Consider the following 17853-nt stretch of genomic DNA (forward strand, 5'->3'; position numbering starts at 1 on the left):
TAGACAAATGGTGAAAAACAGTATCAGAGTATATAATAACTATGCATATACACGTTACTACCTCAACATAAATGTTTCTGAAAGGAATTTATTTGAAAGTTTATATTCTCCTATACTATTCCCTTTTTATATGTAAATAAATACAACAGGGCAGCTCCTCTCCCAGCTTCAGAGCAGTCCTTTCATATTTTGTTAAAAAATAATCACTAACTTTCTGTGACATAAGTAATTAATTGTAGAACAAATTGAATTAGTGACATGTAAAAAATATAAAATTTAGTTTTCACTATCATGATGTGGCAATTTGTTTCCTTTCTCGTATTAATTACAAATTTATGTTTTGTTGCATATCTGTTTTGTTATCTTAACATACAAAATATATGCAATGTTTTTTACAATACATAAATATACAAGTATTATAGACTTCACATGTATTTTGTTAAAATATGATGGCATGTTTCTTTTGTTTTTGAAAACTAAAATAATGTCACTCACTCATTCCTTTCTGCAATAATCCTTGGACAAACTACCAGCCTCTTCAGAATACCCTTCTTTCTCTCGGATGCCAATAAAATGGACTCCAGTCAAACTTTACTTTCATTTTACCACAGACCCTGTTTGCTGGAGTATCCTTACCACAAAAGTGTCTGAGCACATAGCACTGAGGATTCTCTTATCAAGCAGCTCCTGAAGACTGTGGATTCCCAGGCCCCAGTTCACAGCTCTCCAGGACTTCCCATCACATAGTATCTACAGGACTGTCCTGCTAGACCATAACTTGCCACTCAGATTCTGTCATGTTCAAGCATTCAAATTGGGCAACAGCCTACATGGGTTGGAGAGGAAAATGGAACCAAGGTACCTACCCCATTCCACTAAGTCAGAGAGAACCATGAGTATTTGCTATGGCTTCCTTCTTTGTTTGTTAGTTTTTGGTTTGGGTTTTGGTTTATTGAGACAGGATTTCTCTGTTTTAGCTCTGGCTCTCCTGGAACTCACTCTATAGACCAGGCTGACTTTGAACTCAGAGATCCACCTGCCTCTGCCTCTCAAGTGCTGAGATTAAGGGTGTGAGCTACCACCTGCTGACTCCATCTTTAGTTAATGAAAATATGCATGGCTTACAAAAGAAAACTGCAAGGTCCCAGCAGACACTAACCACCTCCATGAAAATGGAAGGCCCAGAAAGGAAATGAGCACACTGCACATTGTTAAGTGACTATAGGAACACAATTGATCCCTGGTCTGCATCTGCACTCTTAGCCAATGCTCCTCCAATTAGATATTTTTCATGATGCTTCCTCAGCTTTAATATGTACCTGGAGAGGATGTCTCATATTAACCTGACTTCTTTCTTCTCCTTTCACTGACTTGAAACCTACCTGCTAAGGAGGTATCGAGATGGACTCTGAGGGTTTAGCCAATGGGCTTCCCCTCCCAGACGTTCCTTCATACAAAAGGTATTTAATCTCTGGTCAAAGAGGACAGCAGTGGGGGTGGGGAAGCCTTCATCATACAGAGATGCCACCTAACAGAAGGCCCCTCCACACTTTCCAACATTTGTTATGAGCTAACCCAAAGCCCCCCCTCTACCTCCATTGCAGGCCCCCACTTTCATCCCTGATTCCCTGAGGTTTCCAGTGCTACTGGACTTGCAGGAGCTTGGGAATCCATGACACTTTGTCCTCAGGCTGCCTTGTTTCATATCAAGTCTGAGGCCCCCATCCTAGGCTACATTCTCCCATCCCCTGAGCAGTGTATCAGTGCTTCTCAAATGCCCATCACTAGATGGCAGCATAGGGAAAATGCAGCATAGCTTTCTTGAGCTTGCCTAAGCAAAGCTCAATCACCCTGGCAGCAGTTGGAAAGCAGAGCCAAGGATTCCTTGGAAACAAGATGAAAGGCCTGTGCAAGGCTTTAGGCTTTCCTCAGTTAAGTCTGAGAACATACATTTCCCACTTATTAAGAAAAAGAAAGAAAAAGAAAAAAGAAAACAAAAACAAAAAAAAAAAAATTGCTTCTTTTTTTTCTTCCAAAACATACAAAATTGTGGCAACCCAATCCCTTATAGCACTCAGGGGACATTGTGTGCCAATCCCCTCCTGGAAGATTCATCCTAGGGGTTCAGAACAGAAGGATGAATTCCTACTTTGTAACATCACCCCATGCTCTCTCCAATCCTTGATCTGGTCTTTACACTCTCCTCATTTTCTAGGCCCCACCACAGTCCTGAATATGCATAGGGCTTCCCTACTATCTACTAAGGTCTGGTTGGCCAATAAAGTAATGACTGTGTATGAAGCATGAAGTAGCATCCTTCTCGGGATGCCGGAATCTGGGCAAGTCTCCCACAGATCGATGGAGACACAAACAGAGTCAGTCAGAGGAGCAATGGGGCAGCATTATCATACAGGGTCAGTGTTTCCATATACAAAGATGAAAAATGTCCAAGAAGAATGTTGTTTGATATCTGTAGAAGATTGTGCCACTGTGCTTTACAAATAGAAACAGCTTGAATTATAAAACTTGTGTTTTTTACTTTTTGCAACAGTGGTGATTTTTTTTTTTTAATTTTAAACAGACTCTGAGAATACACGAAAATCAGATCTTTAATGGAATAAGATGGTGCCTAGAGACTTTGGACAGCTTCATCCCCTGTTCAGGTAAAGTACTGCCAAGGGCTCCTTTTCCCCTTGTGCTTTCAGCTTTCCAAGTTCAGGAAGAGAGGTTCCAAGTGTAGGTCTCAGAAGCCTAGCAGGAGCCCCTTGCTCCTCTGTGATCTTAGCATAGAAACAGAAGTCGTGCGTGATGGGGACCCAGAGGTGCTATCTCAAGAGAGGACTGAGCAGGAAAAGAGAGAGCAAGCCAAGACAGAATGAGAGTGAACTAGCATGGCTTGGACCCCTGTCTGAATTTATCCTACATACAGTCTACTGAAATTCATGGGAGGGCCTAGGTGATTCTTTTTTCCATCAAACATGAGAATTTTCCACATGTATGAATTCCAGATGTATGAATTTTCATACATCTTTCCTGGCCCTTCTGTCATTATCTTCCAGACCTCACTATAGATTCGCATACATTATCTCATTAAAAGTTCATCCCCATTTGTTTCTCTTCCTTCTACTCACAAAGTCCTAAGTGTGGGGTTGTGGGCTGTGTGTGGGTTGAGCACGAGCTTGGAACCCCGGAACCTTACTGGATGGCAGGAGTTCAGCTCTGCTCCCAGGCCCTGGTTTTTTTCATTTAGCTTCAGCCCTCCAACAACCACTCCCACAAGGAGGTCTATGGCCAACAATCATGAGGAACAGGCCTCAGGCCCTAGAGAGATTTACATACTAATGAGGTACCTGAAGGCCAGAGGGTGGAGCCAATTAAACATTCTTCCCCAGCCCCTCCCCTCTTTCTCCCTCCCTATTTAACTCAGGTCTGCCTTGGGTTTCATTGGGGGTGGAGGGGGTGCATCCAGATCCATCCACCGTCTGCCATGACATTAAAGCCAGTAAAAACCCGTGGACTTTCTTGTGTCATTGGGGCCGCAACGTGAGGAACTGTGGGGCCACAGCCACTGAGCCTAACTTCCCCCTGGAGGAACCCAGGTCGTTCCCAGCCAACTACCCACAGCCTGGCGTGAGGAACCCTGCTTCTCCAGCAATTACCTACACTAAGGTAGTTAGTTACACATGTAGCAGTGAACAAACAAACGTCCTTCCCCACATTGTGTCCAAGCACACACACAGACTCCCTAGCCCTTGGTCAGAATAGCAGTGAATCCTGGGAGCAGGAGGGGTGCTCACACTGTGTCAGCTTGACAGTGTGAACTGGTTCCCAGGAAACCTTGATATATGGGGCTGTGAGCCATGCGTGAGGCAATGGCTGCCAGGAGCCAACCTTACTCCATTTTGAAAAAATAGTTTCAGGTTTTGTTTTTCCTCAGCTATCGACTCCTGAGAAAGCAGGTGGCCAACGGTCGCTCTGCCCTAAGGAAAGTGGTTGCTGAACCCTGAGCCAGCCAAACACATAAGGGCTGCAAGATATCTGCCATGGCAGAACACCCAGCTTCTGTGAAACTCCGCCAAATTATCCTCTTCCCTGCCTATATAAATTGCCTGAGAAAATACAGCTTGATGGACCTTGATCAGAAAACTTGACTTGGTCTTGTTCTTTGTGTCTTCTGTCCCTTCCATTCTCTTCCCCCTTTCTCTTAAGGTACACTGTCAAAGCCCCAGCAGGCCGGGGCAGAAGGCTAGCCCAAGAGCCTGTCCCAGTGATTCAAAGATGTTTAATACCAGGAAAATGTGATACCACTATCAAGATACAAGAAATCAGAAGTGGAACTTGTAACAGCACAGAACCAGATGTATTCACATGATAATCAGACTGTGGGAGTAATGTTGTAATATAGCATCTTTAATTTCTTGGTGTATAGCCTTATGGATTTTGTTTTAGCAGATATATAGTATCACACAGATATTTCATAGTTACTTCACAATTACTGAATGTGTTCATCATTTACAAATTGATGGGAAGAAGATACAAGTAAATTAACAGAGTAATAAGATAACAATAATCCCTGTAGTATCCCCTGGGAGGGCAATGCAAATGAGAATGTGTTTGAATATTACAGCTTTGTTGTGACAGATGCAAAGTCAGCATGAGGACTACATGCAGCTTACATCAGAAGTCTCCTTGTGTCTGTACAAAATGACAAGATTGCTGGAAACAGTAGTCTCCATGTCAGGTTCACTCTGGCATTCTAAGAAGAAATGCACTTGAGTTTTGCATTCAGAAGCTGACATCACCCAGGCCCCTGCATACACAGAACTGCAAGATGAGCCACAGCTGATGGCTCAGCAGAGACAGAGAAGTGAGCAGTGAAGAGCTTTGCCTGCATCACACACAGTCTTCCCTGGGACCAGATTGCCTTGACAATGCAGAACACTGCAAATGCAAAGACTCAGCACCAACAGCACAGCTTTCTTTCTGCTCTTTGTCTCTACTTCTGTGCCACTAACTACTTTGGTGATAAAATATTTGAGACATTTGAGATGTCAACATGACGAGGACATCAGTGTCTTTACAGCATGGGAGCCTGAGCATGTGTCTGTCAAATCCTTCCTATAAAGCTCCCATTCAGTCATTCTCTTACCTCCTGACACTGTCATCACCATCCCAATAGCATTTCATCCTAAATCTTTACTCTCCATCCCATCCCCCAAAGTGTTCAAAGCTCTTGGGATGTTAATAGATGACCCAGCTTGAATGTGAAACCAAAAGTCCTTGCGCAAAAAACCAAACCAAACCAAACCAAACCAAGCCAATCCAATCCAACCAACCAACCAACCAACCAACCAAAACAAAACAAAACACAACAAAAAACAACAACACAAAAACTCCTCCTAGAGAGTAGTATGTGTTGTCGAAATATTATTTTTTAAAGGAAACAATTACCTGATCACAAACTCAAGACAGGAGGCATCCTACTGCAGTTCCCTGACCATTGACAGGAGAGAAGACTGGTCCTCTGGCTAGTATGGAAGGCCTCAATAGGCTCTTCCACCCTTCTCAGCTTCCAGCATTCCTATGGGGAATGTGGTCATGCTCACCAGCAACTGACAACAGTGTGTTTCCTGTACATTCACCACACAGATGTGGCAAGAACTCAGATCTTAATTATCACACAGGAAATTAGAGGTCTCTGGCTCTGGGCCTCTTTCCTCACCTGATGGTTTAAAAGTTGTAAGAAGTGACAAAGTGACCAATTGAGACCTGGTCAGACCCTGAAGAGGATGTTGCTGCTCCTGGTCTTCCTGGTGGCTGTCCTACCAGTCAACACTGAGGGAGGTAAGCAACCATCCACATCCCTAGAGGTGTGGCAAGTGGCTTCCAGAGCTGACACTTGCTTGCATGGAGCCCAGTCAGGCTGTATCTAAGATCTACTCCTGACTTGGTTCATCTGAGAAGTTAGCTGAGCCCCTGCTCTAGCACAGGATAAATAGGGCACCAAAGTCACAGTGAACAACTTGCAGTAGCACCTGGTGAGTGAGACCTCAATCATCTAAAAGTGACAAATTATAAAAACATCATAGGACCCTACTGGAAAGCTACAGTTGAAAATGAGGGCTGGAAGTTTTATTTGCACAAACCTAAGAGCAAGCAGCTTTATCCAGGGGTTGCCACCTGGATCAAGGCTAGAAGAATTCTTCTATTCAGGATTCCAGGTGTCTTCTTGGTCTTGTCTCTGTTCTTCTGAACCTTTCAGGTCTACCCTAACAACCACAATCCAGCAGAGCCAGCAAAGCGTGGCTCCATCCTGCTCCACAGCTTGATGGAAACAGGCAGGCATAGGAACCTCCAACCCATTTCCCATCCTCTCTATGATCCTACTAGTCCTGTGTCCTCCCTTCTTCATCCTGAAGGCTATTTCAATGCCTGAGGAAGACAAATCTACGCTGAGGTTCAGACTTCCTTAGGAGGCTTCCTCCCAGCTACTTGCTCAGCACATTTGAGAGCTTTTCAGTGTTTCTTCAGCAATCCCATCTCTAAGTGAAGTACTTCTGTGTGTCATGAGTCAGACTAGAGGGAAAGCAGCCAGAGTTTTCTACCTCAACAGTGCATCATGCTTACTTGGGGCAGAGCCCAGTGCTTAATTGAGCAGGACACCAGGTGACTCACAAGACACAGGAACAACTGTAGTTGTTTGGAGTGTGTTGATCTGCTGGACAACGTGTTCCTTAATGTGTACATGTGATTTAATTTGATTCAAGACAAAGTCTTGGCACCACCATGACTACAAGAAGAAATTATGAACTAGGGGAAAGTGATGCCATACAGCATGCTCTGTGTGATCCCTCACATCATCCAGGCACCTTTTCTTGTTGTGTGACAGCCCCTACCATAGGATCATTTCACCATCTATGTCAGGTCCACAGACTCTCCAAGCATGAAATGTCCACTATTCCAGCCTCCAGGATTGCTGCACAGTTTCCATGAGCACAAAGATTAAGAATGAGCTTTCTTTTTCAGGAGAAATCATATGGGGTACAGAGTCTAAACCCCACTCCCGGCCCTACATGGCATTGATAAATATTTATGATAGGAAATTAGTTCCCAGTCAGTGTGGCAGTTTCCTGGAGGGAGAAGACATTGTAATGACAGCAGCTCACTGTTATGGAAGGTAAGGAGAAGCAACTGGGTCTTTGCTGCCTGGGACTGACCAAATAACAGCAGATCCTGGCTGTCCCTAAACACGTAGAGCCAACGGTGAAGATCAACCTGACTTTACCCTATTTGACCTAAAGTGATTTTGAAACCCAGGACCAGATAGTGTCAGTGAAGGGTCTGAATGGCTGGGCGGTTACTGAAGACCTAAGGAACAACTCCCCCAGAAATTTCTTGCTATTCGACTCAACCTTAGGCTGAGCCCTCAACCTGCCTTTCAGGGATCGCTTCACTGCTCCTGTGTTGTACTTAATCCACCTTTTTTTTCACAGCCGTATGATTGTAACCTTAGGTGCTCACAATATCCAGGAACGGAAAAACACCCAGGTCATTCATGTTTATGAAGCCAAACCTCATGAGGGCTTTAATAATAAGACACTGGTTAACGACATCATGCTTCTGAAGGTACCACTTTACTGATGTCTGGTTTACTCCCATAGATCACTAGTGTATCCATCCTGTTTTCTCTTCTAGGTGGCTGATCTATTGGTCCCAGAGCAATAGAATAGAGCAATGGCTCTAGTGTGTGAGGTGGGGGATGGGGGTCTTTGAAAATGGGGAAGATACAGGCAGCTTCATCCCTGTTTAAGCTTGCTGATAGTGCCAGATCTGAACTCTTATTCTTCATCTTTCTGACCAGCTGGAACACAAAGCTCAACTCAATAGTGAGGCAAAGACTATTGCCCTTCCAAAGAGCCATGATTGGGTGAAGCCTGGGCAGGTGTGCACAGTGGCAGGTTGGGGAACCTTGCCCAACTGTACTTCACCTAATACACTTCAAAAAGTTAATCTAGTTCAAAACAGCCAGAAGTGCTATGCCTGGTCTAAAACTACAAAAACTCCATCCACCTCTGTGTGGGAAATCCCAATGTCAGGAAGTCTACTTCAGAGGTAAGGACATAACCATCTTCACCATCTTCAAATGTTTGCCCAGGGCCAAAGCAATACTGCAGACACACAGCCAGGCCTCACACTCTATAACCATGGCTAGTCTAGAGAATATGGAGAGAACAACATATGGGGATGTGGCATTTTCTTCTATAATTTTGTTGAAGATATTTATTGGCCCTTTAAGTTGGGAATCTTCACTCTCATCAATACCTATTATCCTTAGGTTTGGCCTTCTCATTGTGTCCTAGATTTCCTGAATGTTTTGCGTTAAGAACTTTTTGCATTTTGCATTTTCTTTGACGGTTTTGTCAACATTTTCTATGGTATCTTTTGCACCTGAAATTCTCTCTTCTATCTTTTGTAATCTGTTGGTGATGCTTGTGTCTATGACTCCTGATTTCTTTTCTAGATTTTCTATCTCCAGGGTAGTCTCCCGATATGATTCCTTTATTGTTTCTACTTCGACTTTTATGTCCTGGATAGTTTTGTTCAATTCCTTCACCTGTTTGGTTGTGTTCTCTTGTAATTCTTTAAGGGATTTTTGTGTTTCCTCTTTAAGGGCTTCTACCTGTTTACCTGTGTTCTCCTCTTCAAATTCTTTGAGAGTGTTATTTATGTCCTTCTTAAAGTTCTCTATCATCATCATTAGAAGTGATTTTAAATCTGAATCTTGCTTTCCTAGTGATATGGAGAATTCAGTACTTTCTTGTGTGGGAGAACTAGGTTCTAATGATGCCAAGTACCCTGGGTTGCTGATGCTTATGTTCTTGCACTTGCCTTTCACCATCTGGATCTCCTTAGTGCTACCTGCCCTGTCTCTGACTGGAGCCTGTCTTTCCTATTATTTTGGTTGTATCGGAACTGTATGGGTGGGTGTTACTACGGGGGTTAGAGCTGGGGCCCAAGATCTGCTCACTGCTCAGGCTCAGACAGGAAGGAATCAGTGCTCCAGGCCAGGAGTGACTTCCTGGGTCCTAGTGTGTCCCAGTTACTCCCTGTTTGGGGCCGGTGTTGCTTTCTTCATACCTAAGATACTGCCCAGGTTAGAGCTCCTGGGAGGCCCATTTCCTCTGGGTTCTGTGAGATTGGGGGCAGAGCTGCTGCCTGGTGTCTGCTCAGTGGTCAGGCCCAGACCGGAAGGGGGGATGTGGCATTTTCCCTCAGCCAATCTTTTGTCCTTTCACCATAGGAAAATAGGAGAGCTAGGTCTAGTTAAACTGAAATAAGGACACAGCCAGAGAGAGACACACTAGTTAGTGATTCACCAACCCTGTCTACTCAGTCCATTCAAAATTGAGGTCAATGGGCTCACGTAGTGTTTCCCATCTGAAAACCCAGGCCTAAGTGGAACAGAGAAGGACAGGGAGAAAATGGGTCTGGAAAGAGGTAGTAAGAGGATATGTACTGAAACGTCTCCTTTTTCTGTCCACAGGGAGACTCTGGGGGACCCTTGGTGTGTGATGGAGTGGCCCAGGGCATTGTCAGTTATCACTTCTGTCCTTGGACACCTCCTTGGGTATTCACTAGAATCTCCAGCTTTATACCTTGGATTCAGAAAAGAGTGAAGCTCCTGCAACAACCCTAGAACACAAAACCTGTCTGGGCCAGTGTGCAGCATCCTGGAGTATGGCTATCTGAGTCTTAATAAAGAAATTTGTCTGCAAGAAAGGTATGTCATTTCTCTCTTCCATGAGTGCAGAGCTTAAAACATTTTTAAAGATTACCTTTTTTACTCTCTCTTCATTTCATTGTTTCTCTTTGCAGATACTTTCATAAAGCTTGGTAATCCCACCTGTGCACTGACCTCATCATAACAGATAACTGACCTCACCATACAAAGGCCAGTAGTGTCAGTCCTGTAAAGGTCTGCCTTTGTCTGAGAAGGGTGCCTTCTTTCTTTCTAACTCTTCTTCACATTTAATAGGCTACCAAGGGTGAGAAACATGAAAAGCCTTTACCTCTCACTCTCCATGTGCCTCTAAGGAATGCCTATGGTCCTGGACAGTTCAGTGTTTTCTGAGACTCTCCCCAGGTCTCCTGGTCTAGCTCCACAAGGCCTCTCTACCAAGCTGTCATCTCACATTAGAATTGTACAGACCTCTCTTTACCTTGTTCAAAGTGGCTCAGGAGATGACACAGGATAGCCCCATATGCAGATCAGAACCTTTAGAAAGGGACCAAAGTATTGAATGCCCAGGCCAGTATTTAGACTCACTTCCTCTGTAGCAGGACCAGGTTAGCTCCTCTCATATAATATACCTTGGCTCAGAGCCCTGGTGTGAGCTTAGAGTCACAAGATATCCAATGAATAATTACTGTCTTAGTCACCGTGTGCACCTAGTCATGGAGGCAGCCTGATACTTAAAAAAACAACAACAACAAATTTTCACATGTACTTCATGCAAACTGAACTTTCTCAACCACTCTCACTTCCCTAACATCCCTGGACATCCTAAGCTCTCCTCACACATATCTATCTCATGTTCATGTACTTAATATTGTAACCCACTAAGGTTAACAATTACCATCTGTGTAAATTGGAGCCTGGTTGGCTCAGCAGTGGATACTCAATTAAAGACAGTGATTTCCTCCTCTCATTCGAGAATCTATCAATAGGCAATATTTCAAGAGATCAAGAGTGGCACCCTGCAAGCCCCTCTCCCTTCCTTGACTGGTTGTTGATTGGGCTAGTCTTACATGGACCCAGTTCTGGGGACTACAGTTAGCATGAACTGGTGATTGTCATGATTGTATCCAGTCTAGAGAATGGAGTTTGCATCCCTACCCCATCTTCTAGCTCTTAGGTACTTCTCATGCTCTCACCATAGAGTTCCTGAGCCTTAGAAGGGATGGACTCAGTGACTTGTTTAGGGGACCCACAACCACCATTTATTTGTGCATCCTGGGCCCCTGTGCCTCCATGCATTTACCTCACTATTCATCAGAAGAAGAGGCATCTCTGAGTAAGGCTGGGATCTACTTTTGTCTATGGGGAAAAGCATGGGTCTTTGTAAGGCACTTTGCTGCTGCCTAAGTTTACTTCCCTGTATGCTATTAGCCAGGCCTACAGTACCAAGCATTGGTCCCCTCCATTCCCATGCTGTGGGTCTTGAATCTGATTACAGGGCAGTTGGTTACCATCAAAATAGAGAAGTTGACATTTCACATGTGGGTACATCTGGCTTTTCACATGACTTTTTACATCTAGCTTTTTTATACTCATTTATATCAGTTAATCTTTCCCTCCAACCTACACCCTAAGTTTTCAGCCCCCTGCCTTTTTACTGCTTAAACCTTTCTACTCCAGCATTCCCTTTCTTTTCTGCCTATTATTTACTATTCCTCCACCTTGGAGGTAATTTCTGCTGTCTCTTGTGTTTTCCTGGCTTCCACAGTTACTCCATGTCAGACACACAAAACCATACACTCACATAGCTAAGACCCTAATATGAGAGAACATGCAGGTTTTGAGCTTGGAGTCCTGGGCCATCTCACTCAGAAAAAAATAAAATTCCCATTCCTTCCATTTTCTTGAAATATATTTATCACATCTTCATCATCTCTTCATCAGTAGATGGAAAGCTAGGCTGCTTCCATTTCTTAGTTACTGTGAATATGGCAGCAATGAACATGGATGTGGAGATATCCATGTCAGAGATTACAGAGTCCTTTGGATAAATGCTCAGGAGTGACTTAGCTGGAACTGTGGTAGTTTTATTTGGGGGGCAATGTTGGTGGTGGTGCTAGTGGTGGCAATACTGTTTTTTGAGAAACCTTCAGACTGATTTCCAATTTAGCTTCACCTAGCTTACATCCCAAAGAACAATGTAAAGGTTCCCCTTTCTATCCATCCATGTTAGCATTGTTTTTGCCATTCTTGATGATGGCCATTGTACTATAGTAAAATGAATCTTAAAGTGGCTTTAGTCTGGATTTCCCTTGTGGCTATGGATGCTGGAAACTTTTAAAGTCTTTCTTCCTAACCCATTATGTTTACTCTCTTTAGAGCTTTTTGTTTGGTTCTCTTGTAGCAGGTTTTCAATTGTTTTTTTTTTTTTTCTTTATTTTTAATTCTCCTTTACCTTTGTGAATATCATCAAGTATTTATATTGTACACAATATAGTCATATATATTCTTCATTCCCCGCACCTAACTCCCACCATGTACTCCTTGACAAAGCCCTTCTCACCTTTATGGCATAGAAGACAGAGAAGAACTCCAGGTCAAAGTCATGGGTAACACTCTCATTAAACACATAAAAGAAAAATTCCCAAACACTGAAGGAGCTATGTACTCTCCCCCTCACCATGAGCAAGCCTGAGAGACCTTGTTTACCACAACAAGGTCAAGTGACAGGATCTAGGTGGAGTTACCCACCTTGGCTGCCCAGAACACAGAAGCAGAACTGCCCCTGGGCTTGCCTTGAGACATCTCTGGCCGTGACCTGGACCGGACTATGGATTATTCCCATCCATCTGAAACCAGGAGGGGTTGTGGGTTGGGTCTTCCCCTTTAAATTGAGAGCTGAACATTAAAGCTTGGGGCCTTGATCAGAGAACTTTGTCTTGGCCTCATCTCTTCTTGCCCTCCTTCCCCCTTCAATTCCCAGCCCCCCTTTCAGGTGTACCCAGTTTACTTGTGGCCGCAGGCAGCTACAGAGCTACTCCTCCAAGTACCCAGGCTTGAGGAATGCCAATGAAGAGGAAGTTTGCATGGTGTATTATGGTCAAAATACTAAAACTAAAAAGGCTAAAGGTGCTGAAAGCTTCAAGAGAGTAGGGCCAGTCACAACACAGGCAGAGACATCACACTAATAGTAGCTACTTACTTGATGGAGACATTTAAAGCCAAAGTGGATTTCTTCTTTTGACCCACAAGTCTAATTAGTACTTCCCACTTGTGCATGGGTGTGTGTCCATCCACTAGAGGAGGCGTTCTCAGCATTTCTTATGATGTAATCCTCAGGTTGTGGTGACCCAAAACCATAAAATTATTTCATTGCTACTCCATAACTGCAGTTTTACTATGGTTATAAATCATAGCCATAAATATCTGACATGCAGGATTCTGATATGTGACCCCATGGAAGAGCCATTTGACTCATAGACTGATCATGGTTGAGGACCAATGCAGTAGAGTATGGGAAGCATCACAATGGACACCAGTAATTATGTCTCTCCCAGAAACCAATAGCTCTTTCGTGGTCACCTATAACATCTCAGGCACAGATGCCACCCTTAATAGTTAATCAGTGTCAGGAATGAAATAAATTAAGATATGTTTAACATGAATCCTCAAGCTCTGGTCTGTTCTCTCACCCAGGCAAGGTCTTTTCTTGCCATTGCCAACCTCTGTTTCCTTACCACAGTGTATCTTGTCTTTTCCCCCAGAAATCTAAGCCCAGTACATTTCCATTTTCATATCACATTGCTCCTCTACTTAGGTGATTTTTTTCCTACCCCATCACGATCCCAGCCTTCCCCACCTCTAGAAAAATATCACAAGCCTTTTTAATCCAAGACCCACCACTCCCTAAGATTGACATGGGCATTGATCAGACTTGGATCTGGTAGGACGCCTTGCGCTAGTCCCCACATTCCAAGCCAGGGCTTGGAATCCTTTGAGATATCCCAAGATGCCTAGTCTAAGTTCACCTTAAGTTTCCAGTCTATTGGGGTAAAATCTCACTAAATAACAGCCAACTGTCTAAATTAAAATACTCACTTCATATCACAAAAATACAAACAATTTTAAAAACCTATAAAATGTGCCTACCTCCTAAATAACCAATTCACTAGCAATGTTCCCTAAGGAGTAAAACTCAGATGAAACCCAACTCACAAAGCTCTGAGAACCTATGAAAAGATGAAACTTATAAATTCTGTGTAAGTGCCAACTCAGATTCTTGTACCCCACAAAAGTATACTAAAATTGAAGATGACATAAGAACTTTTGGTGATAACAATCCAGTAGAATACTACTGACTTCTCGCTGGAGACTCTAAAGCTAGAAGGCCTAGATAGGTGTCTACAAGCTCTGAGAGACCACAGATGCAAATCCAGACTATTACATCCAGCAACATTATCCATCACAATTGATGAAGAAAGACATACATGCCATGATAAAACTCAATCTAAGCAATTTCTATTCACCCATCCAGCTTTAGGGAAGGCATTAGAATAAAAATTTCAAACCACACTCAAGAAAATACAAGGCAGACTAAACAATGTAAACTAGTAAGTCACAGGCATCACGGCATGTGTTGTGTGGGGCACACAACAAAACAACCAGAATAACAGGAATCAACAAACACTGCTCATTGATAACTTCCCAATAATAATGGTCTCAATTCCCAATGAAAAGATACAGACTAACAGAATGGATGAGAAATCAGGATAAATCCTATGGCTGCATCCAAGAAACATGCATCAACACCATGGACAGACCGCACCTTAGGTTAGAAGGGTAGAAAGTGGTATTCCAAGCAAAAGGATTCAAGAAGCAAAAATGTGTAGCTACTTTAATGTATGGCAAACTGACTTCAAATCAAAACTGATCAGAAGGGATAGGTAAGAATACTACATAAGGTGGTGGCGCACGCCTTTAATCCCAGCACTTGGGAGGCAGAAGCAGGCGGATTTCTGAGTTTGAGGACAGCCTGGTCTACAGAGTGAGTTCCAGGACAGCCAAGGCTACACAGAAAAACCCTGTCTCAAAAAAACAAAAAAACAAAAAACAAAAAAACCAAGAATACTACATACCTATTTTTAAAAAATCCACCAAGAGAGCATCTCAGTTCTAAGCATGCATGCACCAAACACAAAGATACCCAAGTTCATAAAAGAAACTCACCTAAAGCTAAAATCACAATGGATCTCACATAGTAACAGTGTGTCACTTCAGTACCTTACCCTTGCTAACAGACAGGTAGGTCATCAGGACAAAAAGTAAAGAAAGAAATTCTGGACTTAATTAATATCATAAGGAAAATAGGCCTAACAGGAATCTACAGAATATTCTATCCAAACACTACAGAAGATACTTTCTTTTCAGTAACCCATAGTTTCTATAGGAAAGACTTTTCTGGATGATTGTGTTGATGCATGATAAAAGCAGGAATGTGGGGTTTCCTGGGTATACACAGGGCTAACTTTCCTCTGGAAAGTACAGCTCTCAAACTGGGGAGGGGTTTTGAATAAGTGATGTCTCTATACAGCCTAGGACCTCCATTCCACAACCTTTAAGATGAAGCCTTGGTTGATCAGCCCTGCCTCTGGTCTAATCCATAAGGAAATGAAGATTATATCACTTTGCTTCTCCAAGTCCAAAGGAGTGAGGAAAGAGAAAGAGGGTGGGAGACAGGGAATCCAAAAATCATATCTGAGGACACGTGGATTTTTGATCCAGAAGAGGTAACAGAGGAATCCCTATCCATTGAGGAGGTATCCAGTCTACTTGATCCCACAGAAGGGAGTACAGAGTATATACAGTGAGTCCAGGGTCTTTGACTCAGTCACATTGGTTTAGAACTGCATAGGTTCCACTGGCAGCGATGGTATGTTAAATGAGCCCCATGGAGGCATGTGAAAAGGTCTCTTTGTGCTAGTGTAGCTCCTCAACAGCCTATCAGAAAATTAGTACTAGAATTAATTATAAATTAATGGCTAAGATGTCTGGTAGGGCCTGGGATGATGTTGATAACTGATAGACAGACAGACAGACAGCATCACAGGATCATAACAGAAGGATCCCAGACATATGTAAGAGACCTTACTCAAACCATGAAGGCTTCTGTTAAACCTGATCATCATTGCCCAACATATTATGATCCTAAGGACTCTCTCAACAACTTTGCAGCCACTTTGAGCCTGCCCATATGTAAGCAGTGCACATCCCTGAGATTCTCACTCCAGCCTCTGCTTTTTGGGTGTCTCAGGAAAGGACTGTGCCATTGTCCATGTGGCATTTTTAAGGAACATGAAAGATATTCACCAGATTCATCCTAGTCTCCTCCCAATGCTCTGCCTGCTCTCTCCCTTTCTTCTTTGGCAGTGTCTCTAGAGATTGAGGCACCTTTTCTGTTATTATGGGAGTTTAGTTTCCATTTGAAGGGCAAGATCCCCAAGAGGCTAGAGGTGAGGATCACTGCTGTGACCCAACAAACTAGGATACCAAGCCATGGCCTTGGAGATGAAGGGGTTCACTCACTCCCCACCATGTGGTCTTCCCCACAAGGCAATGTAAAATACAACATGGAAGGAGTTTGAGGCCAAAAGGTAGGCATGATAGTGCTTTATATACAATACTCCTGCATGAAATTTCTATAAACAAACATCTTAAATTTAAAAATTGTCTCTTGACTAGATGGAGGTGAAGATGGCTCTGGTTATTTTATTTATTTATTTATTTTTACAAGCATACAAGCATCTATAATTGTCCAAAAGAAATAGGGAATCAAGAAATATAATTTTGGTTTGGACTTGTTACTATAATTTAGGTTAGGTGATCTTTTCCTACAAGTGTAAAGATGTTTTTCTTTTAGGTTTGAACTTCTGTATGTCACTGCCTTCCATGACACCATTAAGTAGTATTATATTATTCCAAACATCCACACTCAAGTTGGATGCCACTTAGAGAGCCATCCTGTGTGATCTTTTTTGTTCTTCTCAGCCAACTCTCCTTCAAAATACCCAGGAGAGATTTTTCCCTCTTTCTTATAGATGGATAAGCCAGATGCAACAACCTTAATTAAGAAGAGAATACTGGACATATGTAAGATCACTGATCATGGATATTTCTCTAAAGTCAATGCTCTTAGATATTTTTTCCTACATTGAGAGAAAAGTGTGTCTTCCAAAGGTGTCTACAGTAGGTGCTTCCTCCTGCACTCCAAGCCCAATGAGCATGATACCATCAGTGTGACATGATTGGAGTCCCTGCAGTAGATGTTACTGTTCCTAATTATGCATGCTGGTGCATTCCTTAGATTGATTGCTGCAAGAGATATGTCATTTGCGGCAGCAATAAAACAATAAATCTACACCAAGAGCAACTTTAGCTGGAGTAACCACCCAGTTGAGTTTACATTAATCCACTGTAGTTCTCAAAGTGAAAGATACTCACCAAGCTCATCCAAGTCTTCTCCTCCTAATCCCCTGCAAATAGATACCCTGAAGGGAGATACAGCAGGAGTCACCTCGTGTGGATTCTTCAGTAGTGCATTATTTGCACTGACTCCTGGAGAACTCAGTGTATACCAAGGCCCTGCTTCAGTTTTTCGTAAAAAGAGGCAGTTGTGAAGTTTTTCACTTTTCTATCATAATGTTACTTCTTGAATCAGGCAACCACTATGGGGATGCTGCCAATTGATAACTGTGTCTGTCCCACCTCTTCATTTATGAGTTTTAAAATGAGAGTGTTCATTTGGAACCTTGTGTGTAGACCATATCAAGGCCAGATGCATCTAACTGGGGCTACATAGAAGAATCTGGGTCTTTACAAAGTGCTATCAGGTCAAATTCAATACATAGTAATAAAAAACATTAATTTTCTTTTTTCTAATTCTTATAGCTGTGCTTAGACAGCCCCCTTGTAGCTCTGAGAAAGCAAAGGAAGAAAATATAGGAGGATAGAGTTGGTGCCAGAACTTTCCTCAAGGGCACCCAGTCTCTATCATGCAGAGTCTGAGTTGTCAGGTCCAAGCCTGGGAACTAGCTGAGGCTTCCTATGATAGTCCAGAC

At 42.9% G+C, this 17853-nt stretch overlaps 1 pseudogene across 1 annotated transcript; it reads left to right on the forward strand.

The window, feature by feature from the left end:
- The first annotated feature begins 5776 nt into the window (after nucleotides 1-5776).
- On the forward strand, nucleotides 5777-9744 carry LOC117705558 (mast cell protease 8-like; annotated as a pseudogene). The gene is made up of 5 exons (XR_013109350.1): nucleotides 5777-5844; nucleotides 7027-7177; nucleotides 7494-7626; nucleotides 7862-8112; nucleotides 9545-9744. The product of XR_013109350.1 is annotated as a mast cell protease 8-like (transcript).
- The last annotated feature ends 8109 nt before the right edge of the window (nucleotides 9745-17853 follow it).

The sequence above is a fragment of the Arvicanthis niloticus genome, chromosome 3 (assembly GCF_011762505.2).
Source record: "Arvicanthis niloticus isolate mArvNil1 chromosome 3, mArvNil1.pat.X, whole genome shotgun sequence".
Taxonomy (NCBI): domain Eukaryota; kingdom Metazoa; phylum Chordata; class Mammalia; order Rodentia; family Muridae; genus Arvicanthis; species Arvicanthis niloticus.